Consider the following 13,708-nt stretch of genomic DNA (forward strand, 5'->3'; position numbering starts at 1 on the left):
AGCTTCAGCAGTTTGTAAGAGTGGAGGCTGCAGAGGAGGAAACCGGAGCTGATACAGAGGAGGAGGAAGAGAACTCAGCAGGAGAGCATGAGGTACAACAGGGGAGACAGGAGAACAATATGGCGGTGGCAGTAGGGGGACCTGAGGACATGGCGCCAGAAGCTGAGTCTACCCTGAGAGACGTTTTTGCGTTGGTTTCTTCATGTAAACAGTCTCTGACCCAACAGATACAGGAGGTTAAGGGGGACACAGCCCAGATAAACGCAGCCATGCAGAAGATTGACAAACGTGTGGGGGAGGTAGAGGAGAGAGTGAGCACTGCAGAAGATCATATAGTGCAGCTGCAAAAGGCTGAGAAGAAGTTCACTCAAGCAATAGCTGAATTGGCGGCAAAAAATGAGGATCTTGAGAATAGGTCCAGAAGAAATAATATACGCATAGTGGGCATCCCTGAAAAAGCTGAAGGGAGGAATCCAACTGAGTATATTGAAAAATGGCTGTTAGAGACTTTTGGAGATACGGTGCTGACAAAAGTGTTCGCGGTGGAGAGAGCGCATAGGGTCCCACCGAAACCACCTGTCCCTGGAGCGAATCCCCGTACCATGCTCGCCAAAATCCTAAATTACAGAGACAGAGACATTATCCTGAGGAAGGCTAGAGATATGACGGATCTGACAGTTGAAGGCCAAAGAATTGCGATTTACCCAGACTATTCTGCCCTGGTTCAGAAACAACGGATGATGTTCACGGGTATCAAGAGACGGCTGAGGGAGTTGGGAGTGCAGTACTCCATGATGTTTCCAGCAAGACTGAGGGTGGTGGCGTTTGACAAAATTCACTTTTTTCAGAAGCCAGAGGAAGCTACTCAGTGGATTGACATTAATGCTAAAAGGCTTAAAGGAAAAGGAGACTGAAACTGAGGGGGGACTCTGAATGCGATTATTTCTCTGTCAGTTGGAAAAGAGACTTGTAATTAACAACTCAGGGGTTATGGGATGTGAAAGCTGAAGGGTGGAGCTGGGTGGTAATCAGCTACAGTTAAGGGAATGCTATAATGGCTGCTGGGGTAGGGGGAGGAAGGGTAAGCGGCGTATTATAAATTTGTTTAGGTTTCTTGCATTTGCAGGTTAATCAATGTTGAAATCTTGTGACATGTTAAAGAATGTATGGAATTCTGCTATGTACAGTGGCGGGAGGAGGGTTGGGAAGGTACTGCCAATCGGAGTGTTCGCTATGGGCGATGATGCCCCACTCTTGAAAAGAGGCAGAACGGTTAGTTGTGAGAGGGGAAGGGTGGGAAAGGGAGTTGGGATAGGGGGGGTTAGGGACGTTAGACAGCTCATGGTCGAGAATAATGATATAGTTAGAGAAGATGAGCCAATTGATGGGGGGCCGTTTTAAGATTTTGAGCTGGAATGTGAGAGGCCTGGCGGAGAAATCCAGACGAGCCGCGACTTTGCAGTATGCAAGAGACCAACGGGCCTCAATGATATGTTTGCTGGAGACGCACTTGGTAAGGGAGAAAGTGAATGTCTTAAATAGACGCTGGATTCAGAAGGGATATCACTCTACCTTCTCAACGTATGCGAGAGGTGTGTCAATTTTGGTCCCAGCGGGAGTACAGTATGAGGAGGTGAAAGTTTGTGTAGATGCAGATGGTCAGTACGTACTAATACAGTATATAGTGTATGGAGTGAGAGTGTGTATTGCAGCTATGTATATTCCGCCTCCCTACTCAAGCAGGAAGATTAGAGAAGTTTTGGAGCGAGTGGAACGATGGGGGCCGACACCACTGATGATTATTTGAGACCTAAATAACATCTGTGACGACTTCTGGGATAAAAATAAAAACACCCAGAATAGGTCGGGGGGACATACAACAACATTTGGCACCTATGTACATGAGATAGGTATGATTGACCTTTGGAGGGTTAGACATATTGGGGAGAGAGGGTATTCATGTTATTCGCCGGCGCATGCCACGCTCTCTAGAATTGACATGGCTCTGGGAAATAAGCTATTAGACACACTAGTTGGGGAGGTGAGATATCTCCCAAGGGCCTTGTCGGACCACAGTCCAATTGAGGTGGAGTTTAAATTGGCGGGAACACAGTCTGTAAATGGGAGGGAATGGAAGATACATCCTAGTTGGTTACATAGTATTGAGATGGAAGGTATAGGACGGGAGGTGGCGGAGTTCTTCTTTTTGAATGATGGGAGTACAGACGCTCTTACGATTTGGGATGCAATGAAGGCGTATCTGAGAGGACTACTGTTTAGAGACATTAGTAGGTGTAAGCGAAGGACGAGAGAGGCAGAAAGGGCGGCAGTTGATGAGTTGAAGGATGCAGAGGATGGGATGGCGACACTGGGAACTCCTGAGGCGGGGAAAAGGCTGAAAAATGCACAAAATCAACTGGAAAAAGTACTGTTGGAAAAAGCTGATAGGAAGCAGGAATTTCAAAGAGTGTTGTATTACCAGGAGGGAGAAACTGTGGGTCATATGCTGTCGCTGGTAGTGGCTGCTCAGAGGGGTACTTCATATGTACACTCATTGGAGCCTGTAAGTGGAAGCAGAGTATCTGAAACACCGGAGATTTTGAGGACTTTTGCGGACTTTTATGCAGACTTATATTCCTCCCGGGTCGGTGAGTCGGTCAGAGATACATTGACCTTCTTGGAGGGTCTGGATCTGCCGAGACTGAATGAGGTGGATAGGGAGAGCTTGGAAGCCCCTATCACGGAGGAGGAGCTGAGTCGGGCATTGATGTCCATGGCCAATGGGAAGGCGCCTGGGGTCGATGGGATCTATAAAAGTTTGGGAGAAGTGTTAATTCCTAGATTAAAGACGGTTCTGAAGGAAGCTAGGTCCCGGGGGTGCTTACCAGCTTCTATGAGGGAGGCCATAATAGTGGTTATTCCAAAGGAGAATAAGGATTTGGGGAAACCTGAGTCATATCGCCCAATCTCTTTGCTAACTATTGATGTTAACTATTCTGGCCAAGGTGTTAGCTTCCCGTCTGTCTAGTGTCATTACGGGCCTGGTGCATCCGGATCAGTCTGGCTTTATGCCTGATAGGTCGACGGCAATCAATCTGCGGAGGTTATATGTGAATTTACAGCTGAAGTCTGACAATTGTGGCCGGAGGGTGATTGCGTCACTGGATGCCCATAAGGCGTTTGACAGTGTAGAGTGGGGATATCTATGGCAGGTGTTGAAGAGTATGGGTTTTGGTCCGCAGTTTGTGGCCTGGATTCAGCTGTTGTATTCGCTGCCGACGGCTAGAATCAGGGTGAACGGGGAATTGTCTCAGCCTATAAAGTTGGCTAGAGGCACTAGGCAGGGATGTCCGCTTTCGCCTCTCTTGTTTGCGTTGGCTGTGGAACCACTTGCCGCCAAGATTCGACAATCTGATGGGGTCCCTGGGTTTAGATATGGGGAAGTTGAGGAAAAGATAGCGCTATATGCCGATGACGTGTTGCTGTTTTTGGCTGATCCGATTGATTCACTGGGAGGGGCCATTGAAATTGTTGAAAGATTCGGGTCCGTATCGGGGCTAACAATTAATTGGGACAAATCGGTTCTGTTTAAGGTAGATGGAGTAGGAGAGAATGCAAGTGTGAATGTGGGTGATGAGCGGCTTAAGGTGGTATCTCATTTTAAATACCTTGGGATATGGATTTCGGTTCCAGTCGCGGAGTTCCTGCATAGAAATCTGACTCCTGTTATGGGGGTGCTCAAGGCAAAGGTAGATGCTTGGAATAAGTTACATTTGTCGGTGGTTGGAAGGATCAATCTCATTAAGATGGTCCTGATGCCTAAAATTTTATACGTTTTACATAACGCGCCAATTTGGATCCCGCGGGGGAAATTCCGACAGATTAATGCCCTCTTTAGAAGCTTGATATGGGGGAGACAGTACCCACGCATTAGCCTGGAGACGCTTCAGCGACCCAAGGAAGATGGTGGTTTGGCTTTGCCCAACCCTGAAGTATACTTTCTTGCAGCCCAGAGTCAGCATTTGAAGGGCTGGGCGCGGGAGGCGTCATCCAGTGCAGTACAACACCTGATGGAAGGGGTGACAGGCCGACGCCCGGTAATGCAATGCTTAGAGGATGGCTCCTTGGGAGCATTGGGGAAGCTATATCCAACCCTGTTCCGGATACGTAAATTATGGAACAGATTGAGGCAGATTCGGGGGGTTACAGGGTTAACCAAATTTACACCAATATGGTCTAACAGTAATTTAAAGGAATTTGCGGCTCTGGGAGGTCTGATGGAGTGGCAGACTAAAGGAATTTGCTTTGTACACCAAATAGTCCAACAACGAGCGTTGAAGTCCTTTTCCCAATTGCAAGCAGAGTTTGGTCTGAGGCCCGCAGGAGAATATCAGTATGCACAGATGAGACATGCTTTTGGAGCTCAAAAGAAGAGTACTGACATTGGGATTCAGGAGGATATAGTATTGGAGTATGTATGTGGTGACGGGACTACAAAGGGAGTTATTTCCACCCTATATAAGGACCTTATGCACACGTATCTGTTAGATTTCCCCATAAAGGCCAGAGCTAAGTGGGAGAGGGACTTGGGCCCGGTGGAGAAGGAAACATGGGAATCGGTGCTGGAGTGGGTTCCGCGATTGTCATTGAGTGAGCCGTATAGGTTGTCGCAGCTCTATATTATACACAGAGTATATAAATCTCCGGAAGTGCTACATAAAGCGGGGTTGCGTGCTGATTCTGAGTGTCCGAGGTGTGGGTGTGAGAATGCAGGAATTTATCATATGATGTGGACGTGTCCTAGATTGGCCGCTTTTTGGGTGGTAGTTTTGAGTCGGGTGGAAGGAGCGTATAAATGTAGAGTCCTGAGAGATCCGATAATATGCTTGTTGGGATACGTGGATGAAATAGGAGTGGACAACACCTGGAAGATTGCAATCGCTAGGTTACTGTATATGGCTCGGAAAGTGATAGCATGGAACTGGATAAAGGCAGAACCACCTGCGAGGAGGGAATTTCTTCAATATGTACAACATGGTCTAAAGCTGGAAAAAGGTGTTTACAAGAGACGGGGGAAAATAGAGATGTTTAATAAAATGTGGTCTCCATGGCTTGAGTTGGGATGAGGAGTAATAGAAGTTGGGTACTATAGGCTTCAGATAGGTGAGAACTACTTGAGGCACTGGTGGCCTCAGGGGAGTTTAGACTTGGGATGAGCTGTCCTCCCAGAAGAAAAACATTAGACTTGAACAAAGAAGACCCAGGAAAACATACTCAGATGGGAGGTAAGAACATTTCTAAAACAATCCACAGCGAGGAGATTGGAACAAAACAAAATCCTCTAAACTGCATGCTCGCAAACGCCAGAAGCCTGACAAACAAGATGGAAGAACTAGAAGCAGAAATATCTACAGGTAACTTTGACATAGTGGGAATAACCGAGACATGGTTAGATGAAAGCTATAACTGGGCAGTTAACTTACAGGGTTACAGTCTGTTTAGAAAGGATCGTAAAAATCGGAGAGGAGGAGGGGTTTGTCTCTATGTAAAGTCTTGTCTAAAGTCCACTTTAAGGGAGGATATTAGCGAAGGAAATGAGGATGTCGAGTCCATATGGGTCGAAATTCATGGAGGGAAAAATGGTAACAAAATTCTCATTGGGGTCTGTTACAAACCCCCAAATATAACAGAAACCATGGAAAGTCTACTTCTAAAGCAGATAGATGAAGCTGCAACCCATAATGAGGTCCTGGTTATGGGGGACTTTAACTACCCGGATAGTAACTGGGAAAGTGAAACCTGTGAAACCCATAAAGGCAACAAGTTTCTGCTAATAACCAAGAAAAATTATCTTTCACAATTGGTGCAGAATCCAACCAGAGGAGCAGCACTTTTAGACCTAATACTATCTAATAGACCTGACAGAATAACAAATCTGCAGGTGGTTGGGCATCTAGGAAATAGCGACCACAATATTGTACAGTTTCACCTGTCTTTCACTAGGGGGACTTGTCAGGGAGTCACAAAAACACTGAACTTTAGGAAGGCAAAGTTTGACCAGCTTAGAGATGCCCTTAATCTGGTAGACTGGGACAATATCCTCAGAAATAAGAATACAGATAATAAATGGGAAATGTTTAAGAACATCCTAAATAGGCAGTGTAAGCGGTTTATACCTTGTGGGAATAAAAGGACTAGAAATAGGAAAAACCCAATGTGGCTAAACAAAGAAGTAAGACAGGCAATTAACAGTAAAAAGAAAGCATTTGCACTACTAAAGCAGGATGGCACCATTGAAGCTCTAAAAAACTATAGGGAGAAAAATACTTTATCTAAAAAACTAATTAAAGCTGCCAAAAAGGAAACAGAGAAGCACATTGCTAAGGAGAGTAAAACTAATCCCAAACTGTTCTTCAACTATATCAATAGTAAAAGAATAAAAACTGAAAATGTAGGCCCCTTAAAAAATAGTGAGGAAAGAATGGTTGTAGATGACGAGGAAAAAGCTAATATATTAAACACCTTCTTCTCCACGGTATTCACGGTGGAAAATGAAATGCTAGGTGAAATCCCAAGAAACAATGAAAACCCTATATTAAGGGTCACCAATCTAACCCAAGAAGAGGTGCGAAATCGGCTAAATAAGATTAAAATAGATAAATCTCTGGGTCCGGATGACATACACCCACGAGTACTAAGGGAACTAAGTAATGTAATAGATAAACCATTATTTCTTATTTTTAGGGACTCTATAGCGACAGGATCTGTTCCACAGGACTGGCGCATAGCAAATGTGGTGCCAATATTCAAAAAGGGCTTTAAAAGTGAACCTGGAAATTATAGGCCAGTAAGTCTAACCTCTATTGTTGGTAAAATATTTGAAGGGTTTCTGAGGGATGTTGTTCTGGATTATCTCAATGAGAATAACTGTTTAACTCCATATCAGCATGGGTTTATGAGAAATCGCTCCTGTCAAACCAATCTAATCAGTTTTTATGAAGAGGTAAGCTATAGGCTGGACCACGGTGAGTCATTGGACGTGGTATATCTCGATTTTTCCAAAGCGTTTGATACCGTGCCGCACAAGAGGTTGGTACACAAAATGAGAATGCTTGGTCTGGGGGAAAATGTGTGTAAATGGGTTAGTAACTGGCTTAGTGATAGAAAGCAGAGGGTGGTTATAAATGGTATAGTCTCTAACTGGGTCGCTGTGACCAGTGGGGTACCGCAGGGGTCAGTATTGGGACCTGTTCTCTTCAACATATTCATTAATGATCTGGTAGAAGGTTTACACAGTAAAATATCGATATTTGCAGATGATACAAAACTATGTAAAGCAGTTAATACAAGAGAAGATAGTATTCTGCTACAGATGGATCTGGATAAGTTGGAAACTTGGGCTGAAAGGTGGCAGATGAGGTTTAACAATGATAAATGTAAGGTTATACACATGGGAAGAAGGAATCAATATCACCATTACACACTGAATGGGAAACCACTGGGTAAATCTGACAGGGAGAAGGACTTGGGGATCCTAGTTAATGATAAACTTACCTGGAGCAGCCAGTGCCAGGCAGCAGCTGCCAAGGCAAACAGGATCATGGGGTGCATTAAAAGAGGTCTGGATACACATGATGAGAGCATTATACTGCCTCTGTACAAATCCCTAGTTAGACCGCACATGGAGTACTGTGTCCAGTTTTGGGCACCGGTGCTCAGGAAGGATATAATGGAACTAGAGAGAGTACAAAGGAGGGCAACAAAATTAATAAAGGGGATGGGAGAACTACAATACCCAGATAGATTAGCGAAATTAGGATTATTTAGTCTAGAAAAAAGACGACTGAGGGGCGATCTAATAACCATGTATAAGTATATAAGGGGACAATACAAATATCTCGCTGAGGATCTGTTTATACCAAGGAAGGTGACGGGCACAAGGGGGCATTCTTTGCGTCTGGAGGAGAGGTTTTTCCACCAACATAGAAGAGGATTCTTTACTGTTAGGGCAGTGAGAATCTGGAATTGCTTGCCTGAGGAGGTGGTGATGGCGAACTCAGTCGAGGGGTTCAAGAGAGGCCTGGATGTCTTCCTGGAGCAGAACAATATTGTATCATACAATTATTAGGTTCTGTAGAAGGACGTAGATCTGGGGATTTATTATGATGGAATATAGGCTGAACTGGATGGACAAATGTCTTTTTTCGGCCTTACTGTTACTATGTCCTGTGGGGGGGGGGGGTTGTTGTGGGTATGTTGGGGATTCTTAAATTAAAAAAAAAAAGATGTATGTAACATATTGAAATGTGGATGAGAGAATGATGTTTTCTCTTTTTCTGTTTATTGTTAATAAAAATCTATTTAAATTAAAAAAAAAAAAAAATTCTTTTGCGATATTTTTGATCCTCTATGTGCATTTTTTTCTATATATGGGTTATTGTTAAGAGCTGCAGAATGTTTGTGCTGTAATAAAGAAAATGATTAATCAGCCATAATATTTAGGCTGTGTTCACACGTTGCGGTCATTTTGTGGTTCTCAACCTGAACAACCCTGTGCAGCTGAGGTTTCTTCACTGTGCAATTGCAGGGAACCAGCTGTGCGGATTTTGCAAGTGACAAAGCGGTTTCTCTGCAAGAAAGTGGAATGACTGCAGCGGTATAGAGCAATTTCAGCTAGAAGTCTTAAAATGACTGCAACGTGAACCTCTGACAGGTGAAGGAATGGCAGATAGTCTCTTGCCTATGGGAACTAGCATACAGCAAGGCCAGTCCATTCTTTAGCTTGATGGATTGGAAGATGGAAAAATAGGTAGGATTTGAGCAACTATGACAGGAACCAAATTTTGATGACTACACAACTGGGTCAGAGCATTTCCAAAATGGTGGGTGTCAAGAAGCAGCAAAGTCATGTTGCTCAGCTACTACAGGATAGCCACTCTAGTAGCCAATAATTACTTAAATAGCTAAAGCTGGCCGATAGGTGCCAAAACACACAGATCATTTCAGCTGGCGGTGTAGCAGCACAGTGGTCAGTGCCCATGCTGACCACGTGAAATTCCTACGATAGGAGGCCTCCTCTTACATATATAGATGGGATGTATGGGTGCCATTACCAGCCTGGGGAAGATATAGCATCTGAATATACAGAGGCAGGGTAAAGCTCTGGTCACTGTATTCATGGCAAAGCAGCACATACACATCTGTGCAAGACGTGTAGGCCATGGTTACTCAGGGGCGGACGGGCTAGTCCCCAAGCATCTGTTCAGGACCACAGGAGGACAGCACTGAACCTTTGAACACATTTAGCTGTATGCGCCGCATTTGCAGATGTGACGTGCCAGCACGCCTGCTGGATCAGAGACCTTGGAGGATGGCTGTGTGAGGTCAATCACATTGTCAGGGCAGAAGGTCTCCAGTGAGGAGGTAGCAGGACGCTGCACTCCTCCTGATTAGTGATGAGCGAGTATACGCGTTGCTCGGGTTTTCCCTAGCACGCTCAGGTGACCTCCGAGTATTTGTTACCGTTCAGAGATTTAGTTTTCATCGCGGCAGCTGAATGATTTACAGCTACTAGACAGATTGATTATATGTGATGATTCCCTAGCAACCAGGCAACCCCCACATGTACGTATGCTGGCTAATAGCTGTAAATCATTCAGCTGCGGCGATGAAAACTTAATCTCCGAACACTAACAAATACTCGGAGGACCCCCAAGCAACGAGTACACTCGCTCATCACTATCCATATACACTGGTGGACACAGACAGAGAAGGCTCCTGTGCAAGAACAGTGTATGAGCCTTTTACAGTCCAATAGCTCATCATAATGTACAATTCAACATGCTCTGGAGGTGGGAATGGACCCCCTTACTCCCTGGGCCCCTGTGCGGCTGCACAGGTTGCACCAATAATACATCCACCCCGTCTGTATATACCGTAATATGTGAGGTCCTTTAAGGCCTAAAAACACAATCAGAAAGTAATAGAAAATTGTTACTATAATAAAATAAACTATAATACAAGACAAATCTGGTACAAGGGAAATATTCCCCAAAACAAGTTTTCCAGTTTTATTGTAAGAAAAAAAAAAAGAAAAAAAAAAAAGAAGGGGGGTGGAGGGGGAAGTTCTCAATGCTTAACATAACAAGCCGGTAATATATCCCACAGCCCTCCCATAAACTTGGATCTAATCTGGAAAATACTCAAATTTCATCTCCCCAAGCTTTATTTACAAAGACAAATTTCTCCCAAGACAATTACTCCTCAAAATATTTACACTGAAACAAAAATATTTTACACATTTAAAAGAGAAAAAAAACAAACTGAATTGTGAGAAAGGTGAAGAGTTTGTGAAAATGTAAACTATTTTTGCACTGTGAGGACACACAGTTTAGGCAACACCCCGCTATCTTGAAACCAATGCAATGCAGGCCCCGCTGGCACACAACGGTACGATTCCTGTCACAGTGCTTCTACCCAACACTCGTGTCTTGCAGATGGGAGGACGTCAAGGTAATCTCTTTCTTGAAGTTTTAGCTTTACATGAGGTAAAAAGACCATTTCAGATCATTTGCCTGTTACAAATAGAAGACAAAACTGTCGCGCTTTTTTGTTTGTAGGGCAAGAGACTCGCTTCTGGTGGTAGCCATTTTGTAAAACACTCAATGAAAGCAGCCATTTTGTAACCCGGTTTCATACGGTCATGTAGGCATTCTTGTTTCATTTGTACCTTGGTTTCGAGGAAAGAGATTGAAAAAGAACCCCTGGATCTTAACACTTATGGGGTCCCACCTGTAAGGACCATGCTAGTTTCACTTATTGCAAGCTGGTGACTGATGTATAATACAAAGTGACTGCCGCTATTACACACAACATGCCAAGCACTTGTGACTGCTAGAGACAATCTAAGGCCGGGGTCACACTAGCGAGTGCCAGGTGAGAAACTCACGCGAGTCTCTCGCATCAATACCCGGGCACTGCTGCCGGCACTCGGGCCCGGAGCGTTCAGCTGCATAGAAATACATGAAGCCGCACACTCCGGTCTGAGTGCCGACGGCCGTGTCGGGTATTGATGAGAGAGTTTCTCGCATGGCACTCACAAGTGTGACCCCGGCCCAAGAGCATGAATATTGAAATTTCAGGGGAAAAAAAAGGTGGAAATGTACTGACTGTAATAGGCCTCATTCAAGCGTCAATGGTTCTCATTAGAGTTTGATCAGTGTTTCCATTTTTTACCATCAGAGATTTTCTCATATGAAAATAAATTACAAAACATTGTACACAATGAATTGTTGATCACGGACCTATAGGCTTGTACGATCAGTGACTCCGATCAAAAACGGCCAACTACCTGGGATTTTTGACACACAGTTCACAAAATTAAACACTTTGTGGACAGCTCCATAGACTATAATGGGTACGTGTTCAATCCGTGAAAACCACAGATAGGACAAGTAGGTAAAAAACGGAGGTCTGAATAAGGCCTAAAACGGAGCAATGAGAGAGAATTCATTCTAGGCTAGACATATAAAAGCACCAGAGACAGGCAGTCACCAAATATGCTTGTGATCACAGGTAGGGGGCGCTATTCTATAATGGGACGATAGGACAGCAAGAGGCAGACGGATAAGTGCAACATAAAGTAGGAACTTCAATCTGATTGAAGGAGGGCATACGTTATGCATACTAGAAAAAACAAGCTGGTAACATGAGAACTGTACAGGGGGGTCACCGCTAACAGATTTCTGGTCATTTATTATGGGGAAGGAATAGCAGCAGGTTTGTTAAATATGAATGTTGGAAAGACAGTGTGGTAGATATTCATTTTATAGATTTCTTAGTAGTAGGGGCAGAATAATGGACGCACAAACCCAACACTCCAATGCTGGAAAAAGTGATCACAAAATGCTCAAAAGAATCTTCCTACTCAGTCCTATGGAGAAAAGACTTCCTGCTCATGTGTTCGGTCTTTCAAAACCACCAAGTGGTTACAAGAAGTAACATGGTCATTCTTCAAGCAAATTCTGCCCAGAAGATGGTCTAGAAGTAAATGGCCAGGCTTAAAAAAAAAAAAAAAAAAAAAGCCTAGATGACTGATCATCTTTTTTGAGCATTTTGTCAGCATTTTCACTTAAAAAAAAGCAAGCGTTTTTAGGCATTGCTTAATGGATGTAAAAAAATCATCCAAGAAGAAAAAAAAAAAAAACATCTAGACAAGGAGCAATTCCTGTAGCATCTTCTGCTTGGAAAACAGACTTTTGACCATATGTTTAGAACAAAAAATAAAATATATATATATATATATATATATATATATATATATATATATATATATATATATATATATATATATATATATATATATATATATATATATATATATATATATGATGTAGTGCAGGTGTACTAAGGATTTACCCATCTTCCCCGGTTCCAGCGCCGCCTCGGTCCTCTTCTGGCCCACGGAACCAGACTACCTGGCTCACACAGGGGTTTGTGAGTGGGACGCAAGTGACTTTCTCAATGCGAGTCTATGGCGCCTGGTTTGGTTCTCATAGACTTGCACTGGATAAGAAGCACTGTCCCACAGTATGTGCCGGCCAAGCTGACAAGTGGGCCGAGAAAGGACCGGTGACGGTAAGTATGTTACTACACTTGCACTACATCACGTACCTAACTATGACAGTTTAAGGAAAGTTATTTTTTGCCGAGACTTCTTTAAACCACACTAGTACTGCCCAGTGAGAAATTTTCATATGCAGCTTCTTTGAGAGGGATATACATTTAGCACATGTCATCGTGTCACTTTTTATCCAGTATAGTGAGTGAGCTGATTTAACAATTATATATTAAAGGGATTCTGTAAGCATATTGTTGCCACGTAATCTGAGAGCAGTATAATGTAGGGCCGAAGACCTTATCCCTGTAGTCACTTACTCGGCTGCTTGCTGCAGATTTGATAGTCACTGTTTTATCAGCAGGAGATCATCACTAGGGAACTAGTAAGCCTGCTGCATTGTACTCCTCGATATACATGGTGCTACAACTGATCAGCAATTTTCTGCCTATGCAGTGCACACAGAAAGCAGTCAGTGGTGTGGGTCCTGTTATATCACAGCTCTGCATTTAATGAACTACTAAATCTGCAGCAGAGAGAAAAAGTGCAGAAAATAGCCCAGTAAGGATATGTGCAGGCAGTCTTTTCATTTAGGAAGTTTTGCAGCAGAAACTCTCCAAATCTTTTGTAAAAACTTGGAGGTTCTACTCTGAAAACTCTGCAAAAAGACTGTGTGTAATATACCTTAAGTGACAGATCGATGGAATCCGGGTCTCTGTCTCTACATTATGCTGCTCTCATGTAAAATGGCAAAAACCTGGTGATAATATCTTTAAAAGGTACAATCTCACAACAGTATGCCAATTGATTTACTCATGTAATATGTCCCCTTTTTGTTTGGCATTACAGAAAACTAAACAACTGGAGGTTTTAAGCGACCATTTCATTTGTGGAGCCCTTGTCCTGTTTACTAGCATGTAAACACGTATGGAAATGTAAAGTTGGGTAAGCGCAACAATGAAATTGTGGGGCGAAACTAAAAATCAGATCTGCATAGACCATGCAGTACACAACACAAATAAGCCATAAGTCAAAACAACAAAACAATGACAGCATATCTGCTCCATTTTGAAGAAATATTCAGTTTGGATC

Source organism: Ranitomeya imitator, chromosome 2, assembly GCF_032444005.1.
Source record: "Ranitomeya imitator isolate aRanImi1 chromosome 2, aRanImi1.pri, whole genome shotgun sequence".
NCBI classification, from domain to species: Eukaryota; Metazoa; Chordata; class Amphibia; order Anura; family Dendrobatidae; genus Ranitomeya; species Ranitomeya imitator.